This window comes from Triticum urartu, chromosome 6A (genome assembly GCF_056163025.1).
Source record: "Triticum urartu cultivar PI428250 chromosome 6A, HENAU_Tu73, whole genome shotgun sequence".
NCBI classification, from domain to species: Eukaryota; Viridiplantae; Streptophyta; class Magnoliopsida; order Poales; family Poaceae; genus Triticum; species Triticum urartu.
This window is the reverse complement of record NC_141878.1, coordinates 209,103,290-209,112,752: the sequence shown is the minus strand read 5'-3', so window position 1 is coordinate 209,112,752 and position 9,463 is coordinate 209,103,290. Positions and strand designations below refer to the sequence as shown.

General features: G+C 45.3%; 1 pseudogene; it reads right to left on the bottom strand.

The window, feature by feature from the left end:
• Positions 1-982: 982 nt before the first annotated feature.
• On the bottom strand, positions 983-8,782 carry LOC147964777 (uncharacterized; annotated as a pseudogene).
• Positions 8,783-9,463: the final 681 nt, after the last annotated feature.

Genomic DNA, 9,463 nt, shown 5'->3' with positions numbered 1-9,463 from the left:
GACAACAAAAAGGAGACAAATGGCGACACCTAGACCTGCTAGACAAGAGGAGGAGCACTCGAGGCATCATCATCATCAAAACGCCACCCGGCCATCGGGAAAGATCGAGCAGTGGCCTCACTGTCATTGTCCTCTAAACCTGGACTGACCACCTCACCAGCTGCAGCCCTTGCCTCCTTCTTCTCATGCCGAACAAGCTTCTCCTTGTTGATTTCCTTGATCTGACGGCGCTGAATTGACTGGCACATCTTGAACATGTTGCTCAAGGTCCTGAACAGAGACTTCTTCTCTCCCCTGGCAAACACGGCCTCAGAACCAACAGACTTGGCCTTACCACGAGGGATCCATGCAGTAGAGGACATGCCTGGAGTGTAAGTGGCACGATCCTCAGGCCTTGGGTTGCGCATCTTCTTGATAGTCACATAAGGAGCAGGAGCAGCTGGGGTCCAGTTGGAGTTGCGCTTGGGAACAGAGGTCTTGAAGGAGGCAATGTACTTGGCAGGACAGACGGTCTCAATCAAAGCCTGTATGAGTGGAGCATAGATCAAGGACTTGTTCTCTTGCACACACCGATGAAGCTCATAGTACATGAAATCCAGAACATCCACTTTCTTCTTCTGATGAAGATACACAAAGACATCTAGCATGGAGCTCCAAATGTTATGAGAATCCCCGGCCTTTGGAGTGAGGGTATACCTCAGGATATGGCGCATGGTGTCATAGAGGGGCAAGAGATCTTTGATTGACCCAGTGACAAACGACTTCTCTTGTTTGTAAGCAAAGGCAATCTCATCCTTAGTGCGCTGCCCACTTTCCCTAACAATGCCAAACTCACCAGAAACAACCTCTGCATCCATAAATGGGTAGGGAATGATCTCCGAGAACTTTGCCATAGGAGCCGAGCACCGATGCGTTCCGGACATCCAAGTGAGGGTGCGAGCAGAGTCATTGGAGAAATACAGAGTGGCAAAGAACCGCATCACTAGATCTTCATTATAGGGATGGTTGAAGGTAGAATAAGACCCAATCTGCCAAGAGCGGAGTACACACCGGGATACAGATGATCATTGTCGTGCAAACTCTCAGTGTTGACTTGCTTGTGAGGAGCAAACTTCTTTGACTTGGTCATAAGAAGCTCATGATAGACCCTTTGCTGAAATTCATTCTTGAAGCGGGGATCCACTCCCATACCAGTGGCAGTTGCATAAGGATGGCTCTGTCTCTCAGCCCAGATCTCTGGCTTGGTCCACTTGGCAAGAGGCATATTCCGTAGGTCACGCCCGCCCGGAATGGCTTGCTCGGGACTAGACACCTCTTCCTCTTCTTCATCTTCCTCAACACGATCATCCTCTTCTTCTATCTCATCATCAACATTGGGGTTGTCATAGTAAGCATCATCTTGCGAGTCATAATCTTGCTCAGAATTATCGAAGGTCTCAACAATGGGCCGCTTTGAGGCTGCATGGCGAACACGGCCCTGACCTGACCCAGACTCCTGACCCATGCCTTCAGATGGCTGCCGACGAGCAATCATGAAATCCTTTGATCCTCCTTTTGGGCGTTTGCGACAAAGCTCAGCCCTCTTGTCAGCGGAATCTGAAACACACGCAAACACCCAACAACACAAAGCACGAAACACAAATGAGTACAAGTGCAAGATGGATGGCAAGGAGTTAGACATAATTCAAGCAAACCAGTTCCTGGATAGCCCGTGCGCACGGGGGTTTAGACACTGTGGGCACGGGGGTCCCGTGCGCACGGTACAGGACCGTGGACACGGGGTGTTTGTCAAACACCCCGTGGACACGGGGGTCTCCCAACGGCAGCCACTTCTAGATCGAAATCCGGGAGTGGGTGCAGCAGAGGGACCAAAGGATCTATGCACTAGAATTCTATCTAAAATTTAGTTGAGGCCAAATGAATCTATGGAGCAAGGAAACCCTAAAGCTAAAAACTAGATAGGAACTTATAGAGAGAGATCAAGGGGACAAGACCAATCGGAGGAGGACCCCATCTTGATGCAGATCCACGGAGGAAGAAGCCCGACGAAGCCCTGAGGAGCTCCGGCGAGCGGAAGCAACGGCGGCGGCGCTGGAGGTTTCCGGGGGAGTGGAGGGGGCGAATGGGTGGGAATGAACCCGAGCCCCCCCCCCACGCCCCACCTCTTCAGGGCCAGAAACCGCAGACCCCGTGCGCACGATACAGTGCCCGTGGGCACGGGAGCCCCGTGTGCACGGTACGAGCCCGTGGGCACGGGGTATTCAGGAACTTTGACATGAGTGATTTTTGTTGAATAAAGGGCTGAGTGTAGATTCTTACCCCTTCTTCACAAAACACTCGATCTATATTTCTGAATACGCCGTGAGGAATGTCCTATCACTATGAGAAGGGTATATGTGGAGCACTTGTACCAACAGAGAAGCGAGAAACACCCACCAAGAGAAAAGACAAGAAAACACAACACACCACACACATGAAACAAACACGGACACAACCCTCAAGAGAGGGTGGTGTACGAGGCCACCATGTTTGAGTTTATTTGGTATGGCACCGCGAAGATATGAACCTTGGGCCCAAGACCAATACTCAACTTTGAAGCATAAGTACCACCTAAAGTGGCTAATGTGAAAGATTGTGTTTGATTTATGCACTTCTAGGATAAGATAGCTCATGAGTTGAGCTAGCTCCCCCTAGACATGTGCCTACATCTAAGCAAGATAATACATGAGTATGTGTGTATGAGCAAGAATTTCATCCCAAGTTACTAATATCCACGATATTTAGTTCATGCCTTAACTCACGGAATCTTGCTTCTTCAAGAGGCTTGGTGAAGATGTCGGCTAGTTGATTCTCGGTGTTGACATGGAGTAACTCAATGTTTCCCTTGGCCACATGATCTCTAATGAAATGATGGCGAATCTCAATATGCTTGGTCTTGCTATGTTGAACCGGATTCTCGGCGATCTTGATGGCACTTTCATTGTCACCAAAGAGGCACTTTGCCACATTTGACACCATAATCCATCAAAGTTTGCCTCATCCATAATAATTGATCACAACAACTTCCGGCAGCAATGTACTCGACTTCGGCTGTAGAGAGAGATATACAATTTTGCTTCTTTGAAGACCTACTTACCAACGACCTCCCTAAGAATTGACATGAACTGGAAGTGGACTTGCGATCAACCTTGTCTCCGGCCCAATCCAAATCTGAGTAACCCATTAACTCGAATGATGATCCCTTGGGATACCGAAGGCCCAAGTTTGGGGTATGAACCAATATCGAAGGTTCCTTTTCACTGCCGAATAGTGGCTCTCCTTAGGAGCGGATTGAAATCTTGCACACATACACACACTCAACACAATATCTGGCCTAGATGCACAAAGGTAAAGCAAGGAACCGATCATAGAGCGATATACCTTTTGATCCACTTCTTTACCATTTGGATCAAGATGAAGTTGACCATTTGTGGGCATGGGTGTCTTCATTGGCTTGACATCTTGCATTTTGAATCTCTTGAGCATGTCTTGGATATAACGAGATTGATTGATGAAGGTTCCTCCTCTCATTTGCTTCACTTGAAAACCGAGAAAGAACTTCAACTCTCCCATCATGCCCATCACAAATTCCTTAGTCATAAGATTCTCAAACTCAATGTTAATAGCATGGTTAGCGGACCCAAAGATAATATCATCAACATATATTTGGCAAACAAACAACTCTCCTTTTACCCTCTTTGTAAAGAGAGTGGAATCTATTACCCCAATCTGGAACCCCTTCTCGCTTAGGAACGCTGTAAGGTGATCATACCAAGCACGAGGTGCTTGTTTGAGTCCATAGAGTGCCTTATGGAGTTCATAAACGTGAGAGGGATGATCGGGGTCTTCAAAACCGGGAGGTTGCTTGACATACACCAACTCCTTAAGAGGACCATTAAGAAATGCACTCTTAACATCCATTTGATATAATTTGAAATCATGATGAGAGGCATAAGCAAGCAAGATTCGAATGGATTTGAGACGGGCAACGGGGGCAAAAGTTTCACCAAAGTCCAAACCTTCAACTTGGGTGAAACCTTGTGCCACTAATATTGCCTTGTTCCTTATTACTTGTCCATGTTCATCTTGTTTGTTCTTGAAAATCCACTTTATTCCAATGACATTATGAAATTCCTTGGGTCTTTCTACAAGGGTCCACACTTTGTTGCGGGTGAAGTTGTTGAGTTCTTCATGCATGGCATTTATCCAATCCGGATCATCAAGTGCATCTTCCACCTTAAGGGGCTCAACACAAGAGACAAACGAGTGATGTTCACAAAAGTTTGCCAAACGTCTACGAGTAGTTACCCCCTTTTTGATGCTTCCGTAGATGTTCGAGGTGTTGAAGATGTTTTAGCTTGGCGGCCAATTTTTGCTCTTTGAGGTCAAGCTCTTCTTCACTTGGTTTTGGACTTGATGAAGAAGCTTGCCCTTAGCCTTGGAGACACTCTTCTCTTTGAAACCACAAGTTCTTGCTCATTAGGAAGTGATGATGACGAAGACACTTGTGGTTGGGGTTGATCTTGATCTTGATCATGACCTTGAGCTTGATCTTGAGCCTCAATGATTGGTTCTTCATTATTTGGAAGAGTTTGCTCTTGATCTTTCTCAGGAATCTGAGGGGCTTGATCTTGTTCTTGGATAGATTCATGATCTCCCGAAGCATCTTGTACAAGTGGTGTCGGTGATGACTTCCCTTGTGGAGACTCCACAAGAGGGGATCTTACTCCTTCTTCTTCTACTTGGACATGGGGTGTTTCTTGTGGAAGAATGTGGCCTATCCCCATTGTCCTTATAGCTTGTGAAGGAGCCTCATCACCTACAACACTAGGAACAATTTGCTCCACACGGGAGCCATTATCTTCATCAAACTCCACATTTACCGTTTCCTCAATGCACCAGGTGGATTTATTGAGAACTCGGTAAGCATGAGAGTTTGATGCATATCCAACAAATATGCCCTCATAAGTTCTAGACTGAAATTTAGCTAACCGGGATTTCTTGTTTAAAATGAAACACTTACAATTGAATACCCGAAAGTATTTGACGTTAGGCTTTCTCCCGATTAGGAGCTCATATGGGGCTTGTTCTTAAGCTTGCGAAGATAAAGCCGGTTTGAAACATGGCACGCGGTGTTGATGGCTTCTGCCCAAAGCTTGTATGGTGATTTGTACTCATCAAGCATGGTTCTATCCATCTCAATAAGAGTCTGATTCTTCCTCTCCGCAACACCATTTTGTTGGGGAGTGTATGGTGCGGCATATTGGTGCTCAATCCCCTCTTCACTCAAGAATTCATCCATTGTATAGTTCTTGAACTCGGTGCCATTGTCACTTCTAATTGCCTTGATCTCACTGTTATGTTCACGTTGAGCTTCTTTGGCAAAGTTGATGAAGGTTTGTTGAGTTTCATCTTTAGTCTTGAGAAAGAGCACCCAAGTATATCTTGTGAAGTCATCAACAATGACAAGGCAATACCTCCTCCCTCCCAGACTATCATATGTTGGAGGCCCAAATAGATCCAAATGGATAAGCTAAAGGGGCCTCAAGGTTGTGATGACAGTCTTCACTTTATGAGCTTTTTCATGAAGCTTTCCGGCAATGCAAGCACTACAAGGACGATCTTTGGCAAAAGACACATTGGTTAGTCCAAGGATGTGCTCCCCCTTTAAGAGAGCTTGTAAATTTCTCATGCCCACGTGGGCTAGCCTACGGTGCCATAGCCACCCCACGTCGGCCTTGGCCATTAGGCATGTTGCAAGATGAGTTTTCTCTTTTGAGAAATCAACCACGTAAAGGTTGTCTTCAACATGCCCAACAAAGACCACTTTGATATTGCTTCTCTTAAAGATGGCCACATGGAATTCACCAAAATGTGAATCATATCCGGCACGAGCCAATTGAATAGTTGAAAGTAAATTGTAGTGAAGGGATTGGACAAGCATGACATTTGAAAGTGACGAATCATTAGAGATTACCACCTTGCCCAAACCCAATACCTTGCCCTTGCTATTGTCACCAAAGGAGATGTTCGAAGAGGCCTTGAGTGAATCAACAAACTCCACAAGCATCTCCCTTTCTCCAGTCATATGATTGGTGCATCCACTATAGATCACCCATTGAGTTCCACCGGAGACAGTCCTACAATAATCAAGCTTTGGTTATAGGTACCCATTTTGCAATGGGTCCTGGTGAGTTAGCAACAAGGGTCTTGGGAACCCAAATAGTCCAAGCATAATCATCATAGTTAGTTCCAACAAATTTTGCAAAGGTATAACCATCATCTCCTCTCATGAGAACATAAGATGGATTGTTCTTGCCGGCAAAATTCTTGGGAATGGCCTTGTCCCTAGTGACCTTGCCACTCCCAACACCCTCGGCTTCCTTCTCCTTGTGCCCTTCTTGCACAAACACTACCTTTTCGGGAGGGGAAGGAGTCGGACCGATCTTCTTGTTGTTGCTATTCTTCTTTTTCTTACCATTCTTAGATGCGGGTTTGAACCCAACTCCCTCCTTGGCAACACACTCCTTTTGGTTGCTTAAGAGGTCGTTTAGGTTTTTCTCCCCTTGGATGCATGATACAAGCCCTTTCTCAATTTGGGCTTTCAACTTCTTATTCTCCTCTTGAAGGGAGGTGCAATCATGAACAAAGTTAGCCATACAAGCATCATCATTTAAATCTATATGAGGTACGGAAGTGAGAGCCTTAATGGTTGTAGCTTTTAGTTGGGCATAAGACTCGGTGAGAGCAATGAGGTCACCTTTGACAACCTTGGAACTAATCACAAGGAACTCATGCTCCTCAACAAGTCTTGTGTGATCAACTAGAAGCTTTTCAACTCTGATGTTAAGAGCATCTTTGTTCTCAAGAGCAAGTTTCAAAGCATCGTTGGTTTTAACAAAGTCAATTTGATGAGCCGATAAGGCTTCCTCAAGTGATGCTCTCATGACACTCTCTTCATTAAGTTCGTGCTCGAGGAGATCAACTCTCTCCTTTTCCTCTATAAGGAGGTTTTCAACGTTCTCAATAAAGTCATCGCGTTCGGCAAGTGACTTAAGGAGATCGCAAAACAAGCACGAGCTTCACCATGAAGAGTTTTCATGAAAGCCATTAAGGATTCCTCATCATTATCCACGCCCTCATCACACTCATCCTCCACTATCTCACATGAGACATTGGGAGTGTAGTTGTCGGGTTTCTTGGGTTTGGACTTTGTTTTTACCTCTTTGGCCATGAGGCACCGATGAGTGAACGGCTTGTCCTCATTTGGAGAGTCAAAGAGGCCGGTGGTGGAGGAGGAGGTAGTGGCACGCATGGCAAAAACGGCCGTGCCCACTTGATCATCATCACCGTCATCTTCATCTCCAGACATGTATTCTTCATGAACAAGAGCCTTGTCATCCTTCCTCTTTGCAAACTTGGTGAACTTCTTCTTCTTAAGCACAAGCTTCTCTGACTTGTCTTCACGTCTCTCATACGGACAATCATGTACAAAGTGTCTTGGGCTATCACAATTGTAACTTTTCCTTCGTCCAAAGGATCTTCCTTGAAGATTCTTCCCTTTGTTTGCCATGGTCCCAGAGTACTTCTTGACTAAGAGTGCCAAGTCTTATGCAAAATCATTTGCCGGGCACGAGGTGTCATTGTCTTCCTCACATATCTCTTCACTCACTTCTTCCTGCCTTGAGGGTTGGCTTATCACTTTCTTGGCCTTCAAAGCAAGATTGGAGTTCTTGGTTGCTTGAGCTATTGCAAAGGTTTTCTTGGACTTGGTTTCCAAAAGAACATGGGTAGAGAAAGTGGAAACAACTTGAGCCGCGGTCAACTTGTGATAATCCGGGCGTTGATGAACCATCATGACCATGGTATGTTCTGTGGGAACCATAGCATCTATGAACTTGTCCTTAATGAAATCATCATTTGCCCAAGTGCACCCGAAGGTTCTCAAGTTGAGCACAAGGGACTTCAACCTTCGGTAGACCCCTTTTGCGGACTCACCCTCATTCCTCACAAAGAGATTCACTTCTTGCTTGAGTAAAGCCAATCGAGATCTTCGAATTGCTTCATCTATTTCCAGAGCCTCCTCAAGGCAATCCCAAATTTCCTTTGCGTTTTTGAGAAGAGCAATGGGGTCACTATAGTCTTCAGTCACAGCGGTGCGTAGCATGTTGTGTGCGGTTGCATTGAGTTGGTCATCAACCGCTTCCCTTGGAGTGAGATTCATTGGGTCCTTGGGGTTGAATCTATTGACCACAATCCACCACAATTGAGTTGAAGCACTCCGCATGTGAGACTCCATATCTAGCTTCCACTTAGCAAACACATTAGCTTTCAAAGGGGGCGGAGGCCCAATGGGATTAATGCAAGGATGTTGCAAAGGTTGAGGAGAGTAAAAGGGCTCCACAAAATTGTACTTGGGAACTTGAGTGCGAGCCGGAGAAGCAAGAGGTTCCCTCGAGTCATCCGCATCATGAAGGTCATTTGGATCAAACGAGTTTGATGCGGATGTTGATGGCTTCAAGCGAGCATCAATTTCCTCCTTGACCGAGGACCGAACCTCTTTCAACATAGAGGCTTTGAGGTCCGCAAACATTGAAAGAATATCAACCGCGGTCAAGGGGACACTTCGGTTAGTAGGAACGGCGGGAGCAACGACAGGGGCAACAAGTGCCTCGGCCGTGGCGGGGTTTTGACCATCCTCCGCAACGGGTGCGCCACCTCCCACATTCCCTAGATCGACCATATCCTCTAAGGTTGTAAAACCTTATATTAGAGCACGAGGCTCTGATACCAATTGAAATATCGATACGGTCGACTAGAGGGGGGGTGAATAGGAGACTACACATTTTAATCTTTCTTGTCGTTTTTAAGGCTTTGTGGATAAAAGAGTTCACTAGATATGCAACTAGGTGAATGCAACCTATATGACAAGCAAGCTCCAAGATAAATATGCTAGGAAACAACCTAATTAGCAAGCCAACAAGCATACAACAACAAAGTAAGGCGCGGGAAAGGATTAACCACAAGTGAGACGAGGACACAGATTTTAACCCGAAGTTCACTCTTCCTTGGGGAAGAGTGTAACGCCCGGATAATCAAGCTACAGTAATTCCCTACTAATTATGCCAAGTCATCAATGTTACTTTTGCTAATATCACTTTGATTCAAAACCGATTCAAATTCTAATTTAAAATAAAGTAAAAATTTGAAGTATTCAAATGTCAAAACTAAAATCTTCAAGATGTTGCAAATATTCCACACCTAATTATGGTGGTGAACCAACATTTTGTTAAAGTGTTTACATGCCCTAACTAGATCAAGCAGGGGCTAAAAACAATTATTAAATGCTTTTAAATAATAAACAAATATAAGCCTATCTTATTATTTTGCCAAATCATTTGTGGTAGTGGTTAATTTAATAATA